The sequence below is a fragment of the Ischnura elegans genome (genome assembly GCF_921293095.1).
Source record: "Ischnura elegans chromosome 13 unlocalized genomic scaffold, ioIscEleg1.1 SUPER_13_unloc_2, whole genome shotgun sequence".
NCBI classification, from domain to species: Eukaryota; Metazoa; Arthropoda; class Insecta; order Odonata; family Coenagrionidae; genus Ischnura; species Ischnura elegans.
Genome location: NW_025791658.1, coordinates 9,600,330 through 9,616,958, shown reverse-complemented (window position 1 = coordinate 9,616,958; position 16,629 = coordinate 9,600,330).

Here is a 16,629-nt window from a genome sequence, read left to right as displayed (position 1 = left end):
TAACGTTTGATTTACCCTAATTGTCCGGTACTTCGGCAAATTAGCGTAACATACAGGAAGAATTATTATTATTATAGTATTCTACCGATTAAGGTAGGTTTCCATGGAGTACTAAAGAGGTGATCTGTGAGCCTCCCTTTCCTTCCAGCACTGACTTATTTAATTCATTGTAAGGCCTACTCTCTTTCAATCTATCTAAAAATCCTATTCTTCTCCTTCCCCTCCCTCGTTTCCCCAACATTCTACCCTCCAACACCATTTTCAACATCCCCTCACCGCTAAGCACTAACTCCATCCAAACCTTCTGTCTTCTGCGTATCTCATCTAAAAGCTTTCTCTCCTCGCCAACCATATCCAATACTTCGTCGTTCCTTTTCCTCTCCGTCCATTTCACCTTCTCCATTCTTCTCCATACCCACATCTCGAACGCCTCCAATCTTCTCTCGTCTTCTTACAGGAAGAATACACCGAAAAAAATCATTAACTGGGTTTTTTACGAAAATTTGTCGAAAAAAATACATGGAGGCTAGATCTCTAATAGAGAGAAGGGTGATAGCGATGAAGTTTTTAATGGTGATGATTTTGATGCATACCATTAAATTTGGTGTTTTCCTTGCGTACATGAAGTGTGACGTTCTCTCGGGAACTCTATCAGATGACTTGTTTTCCTAAAGCCACCGGTTTTTTTTTCGGACTCAAGACCAACATTAGAAACGTCTTCTGCCGAGAACTTATGTTGAAAAGTCTTCTTATTCACAGAGCTTACGTTTGCAGCCTGAGATTACCTAGAAAAAGCTCCTCTAATGTTAAAACATTTAATTTTATGACTTAACACGACAATAATCGGTGTTAGTTATGGCTAAAATACTGCGATCGAATAAAATTTGACGTGTAGGTCGCTGTTCCATTTATGTCAAGGAAGAAATACATGTGTGGACTTCCATAACTTTGACTTTTCTTGCCTTATTAGAGTAAATAAATATCGTCTATATCAATAATTATAACATTAGTGTCGAACTCAGTTTTTGTAGAAGTACCGTTAAATTATAAGAAAACAAGAAATAAACTAAGGAAGAAGTGTTAATAATTAAGAGGCAAAATTAATTTGGCCCTCTTTTGGTGGTTCACTTGACTGGTTGTATGTACTAAAACGAGAAACGGATGAACATTGCTAATATATTAAAAAAGTTGATAAACAGTGTTATGAAGCTTAAGCTTGATAGAAATGCCTATATCATTAGAACATCGCTATTCTTCAGTCTCTTCCTACGTTGACCAACTGTATTACTGCTTACATTATCAGTTCAAATTAAAATAAATAGATGGTATTATTTTTAGTGCGCTTAAATACAAGCTTGATATATTATCAACATTCAATTGTTTAAGTAGCTGGGTAGGTAGTTGATTGATAACACAAAAGTTGGCAGCGCCGTCGAAGTACCGCTATTTCTAGTACCGGTACCCCGTTGGTACCGCTAAAAAAATACTGGCCGGTACTACCGAAGTAGAAAAAAAAATAGTACTCGGTACTACCGAATACCGGTATTTTTTGCCCATGCCTATTGTTGAAGACGTTTGCTTATACCATAGATCTTCTGGGGAGGGCGTTAGATACCCCTCCCACGGTAGAAAAGTGAAGCCGAAGGGGCGTGGCACTTTAGCCCATCTGCCATATTCCTGTGTAGCAGAAATACATGGCTCCTTAGGGGAAATTCGTCAAAGGAAACTCAATATTTTCCCTACTGACAGCCGGAAAAAGCCCTTCCCACCGATGAGCGAAGATTATTTGTTGAATATAAAACCGGAAAAATGTGTATTTTGGATGAAATATACGATTCAACCACGGTGCGGCAAATTAAAAATATGACGCACAAAAAGTCACTTTGCCACAGTTGCAACTAATTATCGGCTGTAGGCTGAAAAATAACTAATGAGTTCATGTGAAACACAAAGTATATAAAATTTGATATTCACAGCAGAATTTGTTAAACCAAATTCAATTATGAAAGTAAATAAAAAAGGATAAATGGACTAAAGAAGAATTAGAGGATACTGAATGCTACGATAATAATTACGTTTAATTGCTATTGCGTTCATCACAAGATTTTATTTGGCTAATTATCCGTCAAAAATATACATGATCGTGATTCAAGGAAATATGGTTTAGCAAGACATAATAACAACAATTACATCGGGAACCATGCATACCATTACTTATCAACGCTCTACAAAAAAAAGTATTGACGAGAAAATTGTAGAAGAAAATTGTAGAAGTCAAGCTTCGATTCTTATCACCAGACATTTTTACGGATATGTAACTTCAATATCTAAAAGTTACGTAGTGTAAATCATTTCCGAAACTACTGCTAATAACCTCATGGCCATTAAATCGAAAGGGCTTCCTCATCAAAGGAAAAATTTGAGCTTAAGGAAAGTAAAATATCAGCTAGGAGACAAGATCGAAAGAGATTTCGCATACAATGCCGAGTAAACTGCCATGAAAACAACACTACGTTAAGAAATTGAGGATGGGTCTGGTGAATTTCAAGTGCTGACAAATCAGAAAATATTGTCCTTCCCCAAAATCAGACGAACATGCACCGTGGGTAACAGCTGTATTAAATAGTAGTATAGTTTGATAGTATACGGGGCTATCGTACCGTATACTATCAAACTATACTACTATATGCTGTTAGAAATAATAGTTGAATTAATATATTTTCCCCCACCCCATTCCGGATTTCCTATAGTTTCCCTCACTCTTATTACTGCCGCTTTGGAGCTCCTGCCTTCAGCCTTCTCAAGCCTTCGGGGCTTGCTCGTGACTCCTCATACCTTAATTTTAGTAGAAAATTTCTTATCGCGACCGCCAACACATATTATTGACAATCCATTCGGCTAAGGGTCCGGTGAAGTACTTCAAGCAATTATCACATTGGAAAGCATTGCTCCGCAATGTTCCCCGCATTGACGCAATTTCCGTGGTTGTGAAAAGGAACCCCCGGCTATTCACATAAAGAAAAACGAACAAGTATATTCTCAGGAATGGTTCAGAGCAGGGGTCTCCAATTCACTTCAAGGGTCTACAATTTAGGGGCTTCAGCATTATCGAGGGATATGAACACAAACTTCACATTTTGCGATTTTTGGCAAAAATAAAGTGAGGTGAGAAAGACAAATCGATTTTTAGGCATGCTTTTTATGGTGATACCGTGATTTAAGCTAAATATTTTGATGAGAGAATTGAACTGACCTAATTCGTTGAGAAAAGTGGAGATGGTGGTAAAAAGGACCAACGGGAACCTCAAAAGAGGACCACAAAGAATTGCTCTTTATGGTCCTCTTGAGGTTCCCTGAAGCTCTACGATTGACCGGGAGTATTCGAGGCAGGAGATCACTCTTGTTCGGCAAACTCCATACCTTTCATTTCTCTCCTTTAACTGTCCCTCCGAGAGGTCCACTACCTTCGCAGTCCGGAAGCCCTCAGCGTCAGTCAAGATCCCGAGTCTGAGTCGCCCCTGGTAGAGCCGTCCACGAGAGAACACGACAATATGCTATTAAAAATACATAATTTATGGAAAGTTATAAATAATTTCGGCAACTATCGGACCAAAGAAATAATTCTTCAATTTTCTAATTTTCACGAGAATCACTACTTTTACCCTCATAGCGCTGCCTAAATTGGTGTACCACAGATCTACTATTTATTAGTATTGAACTGGGCATAAATTGGAACTTTTAAGATACATATGCTTTCAGTATGACTTAGTATAAAATATTTTTTTTAAATAATGAAAACTTCAAAAATAAAAAAAACTGCAAGTCTCTTAGCAGACGCTGGGAGTGCTAGCCGGTGAAAATAAATTCATCCCCGATGAAAGTTATTGACCGCTACAGCTATATTATTACATAGATGACGATTTTGAATACCTGCAATTACTTAAAAGGAGATAGCTAAATGTTTATTTGACTTTCTTTGATAATCCTTCAGGGTTTCATCAAAGTCATAGGGGGCTACATATTAACATGCATATTAAATAATTTTGCTCTTTTTGAATTTTTGAGCATGTTGCACAGATATGCACAAAAATTCAATTGAAATAACTGATTTTTCGTCTGAAACCGCGCCTAAATTCAATTTTCAAGATAGATTTATGCTATGCCACGTAATGTTATGTGCCCATTCATAAGATTTCTTGCCCTGGCTCTCACTGATTTTTAAGCAGGATATTCAAATAATTGATGATATTTCATACATTACAGGCAGTACACAACTGCTTAATGACGGAATCTCTGATCGATTTGGTTGTTAGCAAAATATTTTATTTTGGCATCGTCAAAAACTTTCTTCACATCTCAAATTTAATTTTACATCTCACTTGCGGAAAGCCATAGTGCACTTGAACTGCCTGATATAGCTAGATACACGACTGATATACCAAATTACCATAGGTGGCTACCACTCATTCGGGAATACAGATATTCATTTTGCTAGAATTGACCACGTATTCGGGAAAACAGAACAGTTGATCATCGGCATAGGAAGTAGAAAAGCGCCACTACTAGCTTTTCACCTCTACACCGCAGAAGGGGGAGGAGGACAAGGAAGGAGAAAGGAAGGAGGCGGCGCCGCGATAGGAACCCGATGACACCTCCAGGGAAAGGATAGGGAAGGAAGAGATGGGATCCCCCACCGTCGCAATGGCGGGCGGGTCCTAACCATAGAGGTTCCTCCTCAATGGTCCTAACTAGGGATGAGTCGATTCCAAATGTCGATTCTCGATTCCACCGATTCTCGAGAACGGAATCGGAATCGAAAATCGATCGCCTAAAGTCGATTCCGATTCCATCGATTCCAGGAAGATAAATGTTTTGAGCATAGACTATAAGTGTGGGGCATAAAGGCTGCCACACACCTAAGCGGTCGCGGTGTCAGCCTTCCCGCGCGGAGGATACGCCCGGCACGCGGGTGCTGCGACGAACATGCCTAAGAGGCCTCGGAAACATGAAAATGTCGGCAAGAGTGGCATTATGAATCACATTCGGAGAATTCATCTGGACCACCAATTTTAAAGTATAATAGATCGAAATGTTTTTTTTTTTTAATGGTATTGGAAGTCTGATGAAAATAAAAACGTGCAGACAGCGAGTTCTCCTGTGAAAAAAGTTTCTTATAAATACGCGCTGAGAGCGGGTTTTTTATATATGTAACTTTTTTTAGACTAACACGCGCCTGCGTCAATAATAAAAAATTTAGACACATTCGCGTTTGTATAGCCCAGTTTCATCAATGCAACCCTTGAGAAAGTTGATACTTTCTTGGCATAAGCCGCCGCGGCCTCCGGGCGGACTCGACAGGTTGCGTTCGGCCGCCACCGCGCACCCACCAGGCTGCTCTGGTATGTATGGACGCAATGAACGCTACATTATTGTTTAGCCACCGCGGCTACTGTTATTTTTAGGGATGGTCGGATCGGATACCTCGGACCCAAATATCTGCGGATATTGCCCTTCATCGGATACATCGGATCCAAAGTCGCGGAAGGCATCGGATCTGGATCCGAAATTTTAAATAATAGCTTCAGTGAATGCAATCAGGGTGGATAGAGTTCCGATTCCCTCTTCGAATGCGCCGTCGCATGCGATTCTTGTCCTACTCATGAACCGTTTTGTTTGAAAGCTCTCGCAGAGGTTACGAGTAGAATTTCAGCCGTGGCCAGGATTTTCAGCCAGAAAATAAAAAAGGCACAATACGACTGGCACATAGTGTGACTCTTCCCAAGAGATTGAACAATCATCGGGGGAATCTCAGCGCCGTAGGATAATAACGTAATAACCACGTCAAAAGTAACTACGTCGCGGATTTCAGAAAACCACCTTTGGCCGTCCATCAGCCCGTGCCTCTATTGTTGTTTTTTCGTATCCGAAATCAAACGGATCATAAATCATTGTCTTCTAAGGAAAATATCAAATCACACGAAAACAATTGAAGCGTGTTTCATCCCTACCTCGTCGCACCAACTGACCTTTTTTGGCCTACCTGCTTCAATTCTCCGTTTCTAGACGAAAAATGCTAGGAGTGTGACTTCTGGGCCCGAAGATATCTTGATAGCTTCGACAATAAGATGACATGCACGAGATTTAAAAAAGAATTAGACCAAACGAGACGCATTCCTGACGATAGTTCTGTTTATTTTTCAGCTCTAATTGAATGCCGCTCAGTTTTCTATCTACAATTAGACTTTACTGATATGCAACATTGTACAAACAGCCAAATTTTCAAAGAAACATGCGCAACATTAACCCCTCAAACAATTAGAGACGGATTGGAAACGCCAACTACATGTATCACGTAGTGCGCCCGGCTTCGCTTTGAAGGCAACGACGTCACTGAAGCAAGATCTGACTCCGAACCGAAGCGTGTGTGTGCACTGTGGCGTAAATTATCGCGAAGATGTGCGAAATCCACATCACCATACTGAAGCATTTTCGGGTGACACACAAGTCTGTATGCGATGAGAAAGTAAAATTCGGGGGAAACGTGCGTGAGGAAAAATTTGAATTCAGTCGATGGCAGGGGGGTAGCCAGGAATTTTGTTAAGGGGGGGTCCAAAACCAGGGGGGAAAATTTTTAAACAACAGGGTACAAAGGAGAGGGTTTCAAACTAATTTTAACACCCTTCATAAAAGAAAAAAAAATCATTTTGCAAAGATACATTTTTCTTTCATTTTTCATTTTTGTAAATACATGATTTTTAAATATTTTGTTTCCTTTTATGAAGGAAAGCAATTGTGTTTTTATATTTTGGGGGGTCCTCTTGCTACGCCACTGGTCAGTGGTTCCTCCTAAGATTTTTCCTATATTCATTTCCAAACCCAAGCGTAACAGTTTAGGCCCTGAGTATGTAAAGATGTTTTAAAAAAACAACTTGAAAGCCCATAAAATTATTTTTAATTTATAAAAATATTAAAATGTGTATGAAAATCTAAAAATCATTCCATTGATTGTATGTATCCAGAATTAACTTGAATAATGACTTTGTTTAATGACAGGAATTTGAAAATGCCTTTGGATTCAAAAATATCCGATTCGAAAGATCTGGCTCCAAAAATCCTTGATCCGTCCATCCCTATAGGTATTAAACTATAGTTATTTTATTCCATTCAATTCTTAAATTTTAATGATAGCAATGCTACAGATAAATTAAAATCCCACCTGTTAGAAGGAATAAGAAACGATGGAATCGGAATCGAGAATCGGGAATCGATTTGAAGGAATCGGAATTGGAATCGGAATCGAAAAAAAGTGGAATCGACTCATCCCTAGTCCTAACATCCTAGCGAAACCAGAAAAAAGCCATTGCTGTACCAGCGATTTTAGTCTGAGAGAGTGAGAGATAAAATATCGGGTTTAAAGCAAGTGTTGGTAAGAAAAGACTCTTAAAACTGGATATAAACTGATAATTCCCCAGTGTAAGTACACATAAAGGAGATAAGCGGAGCGAAATATTTGGAAAAGTGAAAAAAAGTCGAGAAAAATAAACAGTGCACCTTAATGCATATGAACACCTCAGCTTTGCCAATCATTTCCCGATCACACGTGTGGATTAAAATATAGACGTGCCAATCGCTCAGAAAGAAAGAAAAAACATCCGAACTTTCCTGCCATTGTGTTGGATATCCCTCCTCTTTACGTGAAGTGGAACGAGAATCAGAAAGTTGAGCAGAAGAAGCAGGATGGAGCGAAATATAAGAATTGATAAGTGGAAAGGAGTAGGTGCATTATCCTGACCCATGTAAGGTCATCCCACGCCCCAGGGAATAACGACAAAATTATGCTAATACATAATGCTTTATTATACTGGTATACAAACGGCTTTGTTAATGAAACTTAGTATTTCACCTTAAAATCGGTTAATTTCTTCTTTTAAGTAAGAAAGTTATTCATTTTTATTACAAATATGCACGAAAAACCCTCTAACATATAAATGCAGGCAATGTTTCACTCGGTCATTTAATAAGACAAAAAACCAAACATGGCTAACAAATGAGCTTAAAAGTATAGATAAATAAACAAAATTTATGTAACAGAACATTTAAACCTGCAAAAAGGATAAATATGCATAAAAAACATGTTCAATGCTAGGGCGCTATCCTGATATCAGTCCCGTGGAGAGCGCAAGTAAAAGCAATTCTCGACACTATTATTATTAGAGTATTCTACCGATTAATGTAGGTTTGCATGGAGTACTAAAGAAGTGATCTGGGAGCCTTTAAAGCACAGAACCAACTGAATCCATCCTTAAATTAATAATAAACGTTGTATCACTAAATAGGACATCAATAAAGGACTTAAATGTATCCGTTGATGAACCTTCTATGATGAAATACTTAGGCGCAATCGAGATATAGGAGAATCGTGATAAGGGACTGCAGCGTATATGTCACTGGGTCATTTATGGTTCAACCTATGCGACATATCCACAACTAGAATTTTTAAATAAAAGACGATAGAGCAAAATTATGTTAACGTATCATTCCCAAACCCAGAAATAAACATAACAAAAACCACGGTAATTCAAAAACTAAGGCGCTATCATCATTACGTGACCAAAGTAAGCGCATATTAGACCACAATTAGAAAAAAACATCTAAAAATGAGTATAGAATTCCATTTAAAATTTTCCACAAACTTATTAATAATGAAGAAAAGGACCGCAATTTTTAAAATTAGATTTAACTCATGCGCGACACGGAAGAAAAATAATTTAAAGACAATAAAAAACAAAGTAGAGTTTTAAATGTGTCATTATCAAGATACTCTATTAGAATTTCACAACGAAACTAATCTACATTACGAGGTAACACATCAAAGATTACGTACACCCATAGCCCATACCGATTTACATTACATAGGGATACCACGAGTCGACAAATACTAGGTCACCCACCCCAAACCACCCCGACGGAAGGTAAGTGACATGAATGGGAAAATATTTTTTCCGAAGACTGTGCCGGGTCTTCAGCTGGATAACACCTTGATTGTAGAAAAACATGTTCAACCAAGGGATGAAAGAGTAAAAACGTCATCTATTTACTATTTCTATTTGTAACCAAGGCCTGGGATGGCCCGACCCACAGACTGCGGAAACCAACTGCATTCCGGAAAAGTGAATTTTTTTTTTAATTCTTTATTTTCAATATTGATTAAAAGAAATTTTCTACAGTCATAAAAGAAATAAACACTTTAAAATTTAACTGAAACATATACGAACCAACCGGGAAATAACTGACACTCAAAAAAACCGAAGTGAATATTTAAATTTGTCATGTTCAAAGTACTCTTTGTGAATTTCACATCGAAACTCATTTACAATACGAGGTAAGATATCAAACATTATGTAACACCCATAGCCCATACCGCTTTACATTACATAGGGATACCACGAGCCGTCAAATACTAGGTCGCCCTCCCCAAATCACCCGCACGGCAGGGAAGTGACATGAATAGGGTAGTTTCCTTCATCGGAGAAAACGAAAGGCATTGATTGCGATTCGTTACCCACCATTAGTGTATTCGTAATATACAAATTATTTGGTTTTACAAATACCTGTTTAGACGACTGGCAAGGGTCAAATTTTATCCTCATTTGAAAAAGGCCAGATTGGCGCCCATACGATGCCACTCCACGTGACGTCACAAGGACCTAGTTTCTACACGAGAGGATAGAGTTATACATCGTCTGAGGTTACCAATGCATGCATGAGGCACAGAGCTCAGGGAAACAAGTCTTAATAATCACTTATTAAAACTGGCTAAGGTTGGAAAGTTTTCTTCATTTGATAAGGTATTAATAATCCTTTTTTAAGCCAAGCGCTACCAGCTAGCATGGTACTCAGACACCCACTAGCATTCTGCGTCGTATCTGCGCTCAGAGCCTCGCCCATGGTCACCTCACAAGGCGGGAGGGGGAACCAGAAATGCGTCATACGGACTTTTTCCCATCATTCTTACTTACGCGTCGCGTTTTCGCGCGCTTGAAAATTTTCACTTTTCATTTAATCGCGAAAAATAGATATCGTCATTAAAAAATCTAAAAGCGTGAAATAAGTACCCCAGGAGTAATAATCTTTCGATTTAGGCAATAAAAAATAATAGGAAACCACCCTATTGGAAAATATTTTTTCCCGAAGACTGAGCCCGACTTACAGCTGTGATAACGCATTATTTAGGAAGAAAACATGTTCAACCGAGGGATGAAAATAAAAAAACGACAACGTAAGTGCATAAGAAGAATGATATAGTTGTATATGAACATAAGTACGATTATGATATCTTCGGTTATGTATTATTAAGTTGAAAGTTCGAATATCACAAGGGGAATTTCAATGTGAAAACATACCATGTTTTGAAGGTAGGGTACATACCATTACTTTAATCACACCACTTCGCTTATAGGACATTTTGAGCTGTTCCTATATCCATGGAAATTGTTGTACACATATTATTATATGGAATTGAATGGAGTACTTTAGTAGTGATTATTTTTAGTGAGCGTTGGGAACTTTCATTGCAACGGATTTTGATGAACGCACTTTACTCTTATTCTCAGAACGTGGGAATGCGAATTCCTTCAAGTATTGGGAAATATTTTTGCGACTCCCCCCTCCACATCAATACTGTTGTTACAGTTTGGGATAAACCGCTGATGGCGTTAAAAATTATGTCTGCTTATCCCTCTTAATCTTCTAAGAAATGCAGAATGAAGAATACGAGAGGGCGTTTTTGTTTACTGCCCCCATGGGACGTCGTCTACCATTTTCCGAGAATGCAAATAAATGGAAAGTGTACCCATTTGGGGGGTAAGGGGTGTGCATGGCTATAGGGGCGGGTCTTTTTTGTAAGCAGAGAAGCGCCCCTGGTGTTGACCCTTCCTTCGTTCGGGTGAAGGTCTCTGACGGTCGCAGTGCGGTTGGGCGATGGGGTGGGAACTGAGTGAAAGGGATCGTGATCGGGGAAGCCCACGCCACTGGACGTCTGGGAAATTCCTAGTTTTCCATTCTTCAACCCTTGGGAACCTCTGGGGCCCAATAGCCTACAATTTAAAAATGCAATTCTCATATTTTGGAGGGCTTGTCGGTTTATAAATTATTATATGTCCCACCACACACATCCTCGCCACATGCACACCGCAAGTGTCACGGAAATGTAAGGTCTCATGAAAAAATATGATCATATGGAATAGCGAAAAGTGTATATTCATGCATCTGCATGTACATAATACCCTGCGAGCCACTTCCAGGGTGTTTGGCAGGGGGTGATCAATCACCAGCATGCAGCATGCAATTGGACTCCAACATGCACACCACACGGTCCACAAAACGTCACGCATACTAGCAAATTATACTACTATACGCTGTTAGAAATAATAATGAAATTAAGAAACATGCATTAAGTTTTACATAGCTTAGTTGGCTACACCACAAGTCATGCAATCCATCTATGAGTTCTATTGCTGTCGTTATAATCTCTTATCGATCGGGGAAAAATTGACTTTCTGAATCTGTCTGTTCTACAATCTATCACTCTTATTTTATTTATATGATGAGATCTTCCGTAGTATGTTGGCGTCCGTAAGATATAGTCAACTTCATCAGAAAAGATACTGCTTTTGAATTTAGCTAAAAGGTTTAGTCTATTTTTCGATTTACGGTCCGACAGAGATTCCCATCCGAGTTTATCTAAGAGGTCAGTTACACTAACAATACTATCGTAACGACCTTTCACATAACTGGCAGCTCTTCTTTGCACGCGTTCTAACTCTGTTATTAAATATGATTATTGTCTTTGAGTCCCCCTGTGCTTTAGACGGAATCCTAATCACCGAAGTTATAATTTAGGATCAAAATCGACGAGTACTCGTGTTTTTTGCGTGTTAACACTCGGTATATCAATGCTCCAGGTTGAATTCCCCATTATCATGCTCTATCAAAGTGAATTCTAAAACTGATAAAGGCCGATCAGCATTAAAACACACAAAACGACCACTCCAACATTCATGCAAGAGAATTCATTATTATTCCACCAAAGAGCCTGAAGAAAAGTTTATTTATCAAAGAAGAAAAACTCTCCTCTGGAAAACATTGATAAAAATTTCAACCATGAAACACTACCTTCAAATCAATAAACCTCTTGAGGGTTCAAAATTTCGGACGGCGAAATGAAGTGGGATTGATGTTTTTGCCGGATTAACAACTTCCTCATGAAGCACATTTCTAAAACTGACAAACGAATGCGGAGTGAGTCTCACTCGTTATTTTTTAAAGACAAGTAAAAAAAATAATGAAGAAATAGATAACCTTTTTGCGATTGAATGTTATGAACTTTTATGATATCATTCTCATAAGTTCATCTCCCTTGGTTAAAATTGCAGCTGAAATTGAAAAGACTGCATAATAAACTACTTAAGTTATAATCAAAGTTATCTCACTTAAAAAATGGTGACCTACGATAATTCACCGAGTTTAATATGTAGTTATATAAATAACGTTAGATCTAGTCAGATTCTGAATGCGGTATCAGTATTTCCAAATTAATTGATTAGAGTTTGCCAGAAGGATGCATTAGCCACACAAGGATTTTCATCCGCCTTCTAAAAGCCTTTACTTCAGTCTGCTTCGAGGAGTGATTTAAGTATTAAATATGAATATCAACTCCACACATATGACTACTGTCTTTTCTTTCAGATGGAAGGAGGGCATACTCGTATTAAGATATGGTGTCTGTATTATGGACACCAAGAGTATCAAAATAACTTCAGGTCTATTAGCTGATGAGAAATAATAAAAACAATCAGAAGGACTCGTAAGATTTAAGAACTAAATATACCTCTTAAATTTAAAATAGAATATACATATTTAAAAACCGGGATATGGTGATACGTTCAAATGTGACATGATTTTTCATGGGCGACATTTAATACTACCGGTCAAAGGTGTGAATCATAACCATCTCTGCCGAAAATGTTGGCCATCAATTATAATGGTACTTATAAGCATTTTGCCCCAAAAGGTGATTTTGATATACAAGGTCAAATTTCGATGAATCAATTTCATTCGCCGGAGAGAACTTTCTCATGCATATATAAATGAATGACCCCGCCAATTCTCTCATGTAAATTACACCAACGTGTACATCGACTTTTGTCACGCCAAACAAAATCCCTTTCCTGAGTCTTTCCCGCCGCGGGGAACTGTTATAGCGGGGAACTGATTAGAGGTCAAGGCCGAATGTTGACCGTCGTCGAATCCAAATCTTTCACGATGGTTATTCCAGTTCGTGTTCTCCACAGCGATGATTCAGTCCTACTACAGCTAAAACACTTTGAATTCGTTCCGCGTTGAATAAGAATGAAAAAATAGCGGCCCGTTCGGCGGCCGGAATAAACCCTGAGGGCAAATGATAGAAAAATAAACAGGAGGGAATCAGTGAAATTCGGGGACCGTTCCTGGAATATAAAACATCCCCAGTGAAAGAAGAAAGAAGAAAGAAACTGTCATAGAAAGAACGGAAGCGAAAAGGAATAAATTTAAACGGTCGATATTTCTATGCAGCATAAATTCTTAAGTTTCGGCAGTTTTTTTTCAAAATACCCACATTTTTTTACCCTCGTTTCAGTGTGCTTAAGTTTGTATATTTCAGTCAGTAACACGAAAAAATAACCTAAAAAACCATGAATATGCTGTTTGCATTCAAGGGTCTACATTATGACTTCTGTCTCGAGTCCTAATCTATGCTTCCAATATTGTGCCCGGCAATGACATGTGTTGATGTCGCCTTTCGAGGAAAAATTTATTTCTGAAAATAGAAGATATTTCCAAACTATATGTACGTGTTACCATGTATTTGACTTTGAAAATAAAATTTGGGGCTTTTAAGGACCTCGGGTAATGAAAATATGCCGCGGGCAAACTTTCTTTGGTATTTAGGCTTTCAGTGTGTGGCATTCGCCCTCAATAGACTGGGCATACCTCGTATTATTTTCAGTGTTTTATTTCGATCTAGCGGCATGTATGTCGATCGATGACTGTATAAGATTCTCCACTATGAGAATAAATAAACAAACTAAGAACGATTTAATTGTGCTGGCAATATTTGCTCCGGTACTTCGCCCAATAATCGTGAATTTAAGCCATCAAAAGACGAAAAAAAAATCGCTGTTCCAATAGATAATACCGTGTCAACTTCCAAGGAATATGCAGCATCGTTCATGGAGTACACACGGTTCACACCACTTTTCATTTTCTGGCATGTCGTGTGGGTCGGAAAAGACCGAGGAAAGAAAGGCGGTCTGAGGAAAAAACACCTCTTCGCAGCACGGAACATCTCTCTTCCCCCGAAATGTGACACCACTTGTTATCGGCTTGTTTACTTTCCTCGACTGCCTCGCCCTCCTCTCTATCGCAGTGGCGGCCTGCCCATAAGGATTCTCGGACACCGCCCCTCCCAAAGGTTTGCAAAAGGAAAATAAAATAAACACATATTCAATTATAATTATGCATCTATTAAACCAAAGTGTTTTTTCAATCGTATACATCGAAAATGTGGGAAAAACACGCAAAAATAGCGCGAGAAGTTCGCATTCGTAGTCGCGGGGCGCTGGCCAGGACGTCCTAATGCATATTAAAATGCAGTTACATGAAGAGTGGTAGTGGCGAGGGCTGCTGGAGCATTGACGCGTGTAAGCTTGCGCAGTGTGGAAGTCATGGGACCACATGGGACGCCGTCCGAGCATGCGCAGAGCGACGTATCTATGGAGTTGACATCACCGCTACGGCTGGCGGCATTATAATCTGGCGTCTGCTTGATGCTGCAGTGGTGGTGCTAGTGCAGCTCTATGGGTCATAGGAACGCGCAAGCCTTACCACCGCGACAAGGTTGTAGCCCAAGGGAAAGGAACGTTTCCATTTAGCATTTAATTTGAAATATAATTTAGCAATAACTTTTCGATAAATTATTTAACTATGTAAAAGAATTTTTGCAGAAAGATCAATTTCTGAATATGCATGAGCGGGACTTCTGAGCCCTGTTAGGGAGTGCTAATGGCTGACTACTTTTCCTTGTTTCCCGCGATAATAACCTTGAAAAATTTATCCTGCAGATATTGAATTATTTTCTAAAAAGGAAACTTTCAGTGCTTACTCCTACGACAAAAATATCTTGGATAATACTCGCATAGGTGTAAAGCATCGCTGAGCGGCACTTGCAATTCTTCTTATAGTTTGCTTGCTAGGGGAAAATGATGGCCCATTTCGAATTGCGCAGAGCACATTACCTCGGCAGAAAGGCGGATAATAGTTGAAATAACTATGTACCTCTTCCTATATGATATATCTTCCGAGTTTAGAGATGATATGTTGCATAATGTCGCTAAATTGTGTTGAGGATGTTACTATTAAGAAGTATAAATACAACTGACTTTCCTTTGGCTTATTTTGCTAGCCAAAATTCCATTTAATCAAACAGTCAATTCTTAATCATTCGATCGGCATTCATTCATCTGCCATTCATTCTAACTCCATTCATCATATTTTCTCCACAAACACCAGTTAGCGGAGGGAAATCTTATTTCAGCAGCATGCAGTCCATTCTAAAAGGAGCCAGAAACTTCTAGAAAAATCTATTAGCACATTTGAGCAAAATTTTTGAGATGAAAATCATTCGCCCTGACCGGGATTTGAACTAAGATCCCTCAATTTGCGGCCAAGCTACTAATTACTCTGCTTTTGGAAGATTATTTCATTTCATTCCAATAAAATAATCATAGTGATTATCCTTCTAGATAGTAGATAGCCTTCAGATTTTTTTCGATGTTTCAATGATATTTCGTTCTAAACCAGCAAATTGACGAATTTTGTCTTAAAAATCAACTTCTCTCTTCAACTGTACTATGTTGAAAACTGCTGCCTATTCTGCTTGCGAGACGTTGGGCGCAGATTGCGTCTCTTCTCCCTCTCCTGTCCCACGCTTAGTCCAAATACGACGACGAATACGTGTGAATCTCCCTCGTGAGATGAGACCACGGCGGCAAACTCAAGTGCATATGTCAGTATATTTTGGGGGCAACTACGGATCATGTGACATTCCATTTTTTTCCCCTAGTCCGCTCTTCCCAAAGACACCAGATCCGTAGCGAAACTCGATATACCCGCAGGTGTTTGTGGGTAGTCGATGCCCCAATTCATTAATCGAGAAAAAATATCATATTACAATGTCTGAGTATAGTTACACATCTCTCTTGTTTGATTTTTTTGCAAAGGGTACCGTGGGAATCAGTGACAAGTAGTTCTCTCAAGACTGGAAGTAGGGAAGGAAGCGTTGTTGGAGGGGGAAGCTGTGCGCGCACACAAATATTCTATATTTTTCCTCACACAGATCGCGAAATCCTTAGTACACCTTAGAAGTTCAGTGAATGCTGATTTACAGGGGTGTGAGTGAGAACATGCACTACTCCATCCTCACTACTTCCGTATTCCCACTGTTTCTCTTCCCTTATGATATTCGTCAGCTTTCAGCACATTTTAGGAAACAATAAGATATATTTGCGCTTACCTTTCATTTTAAATAGT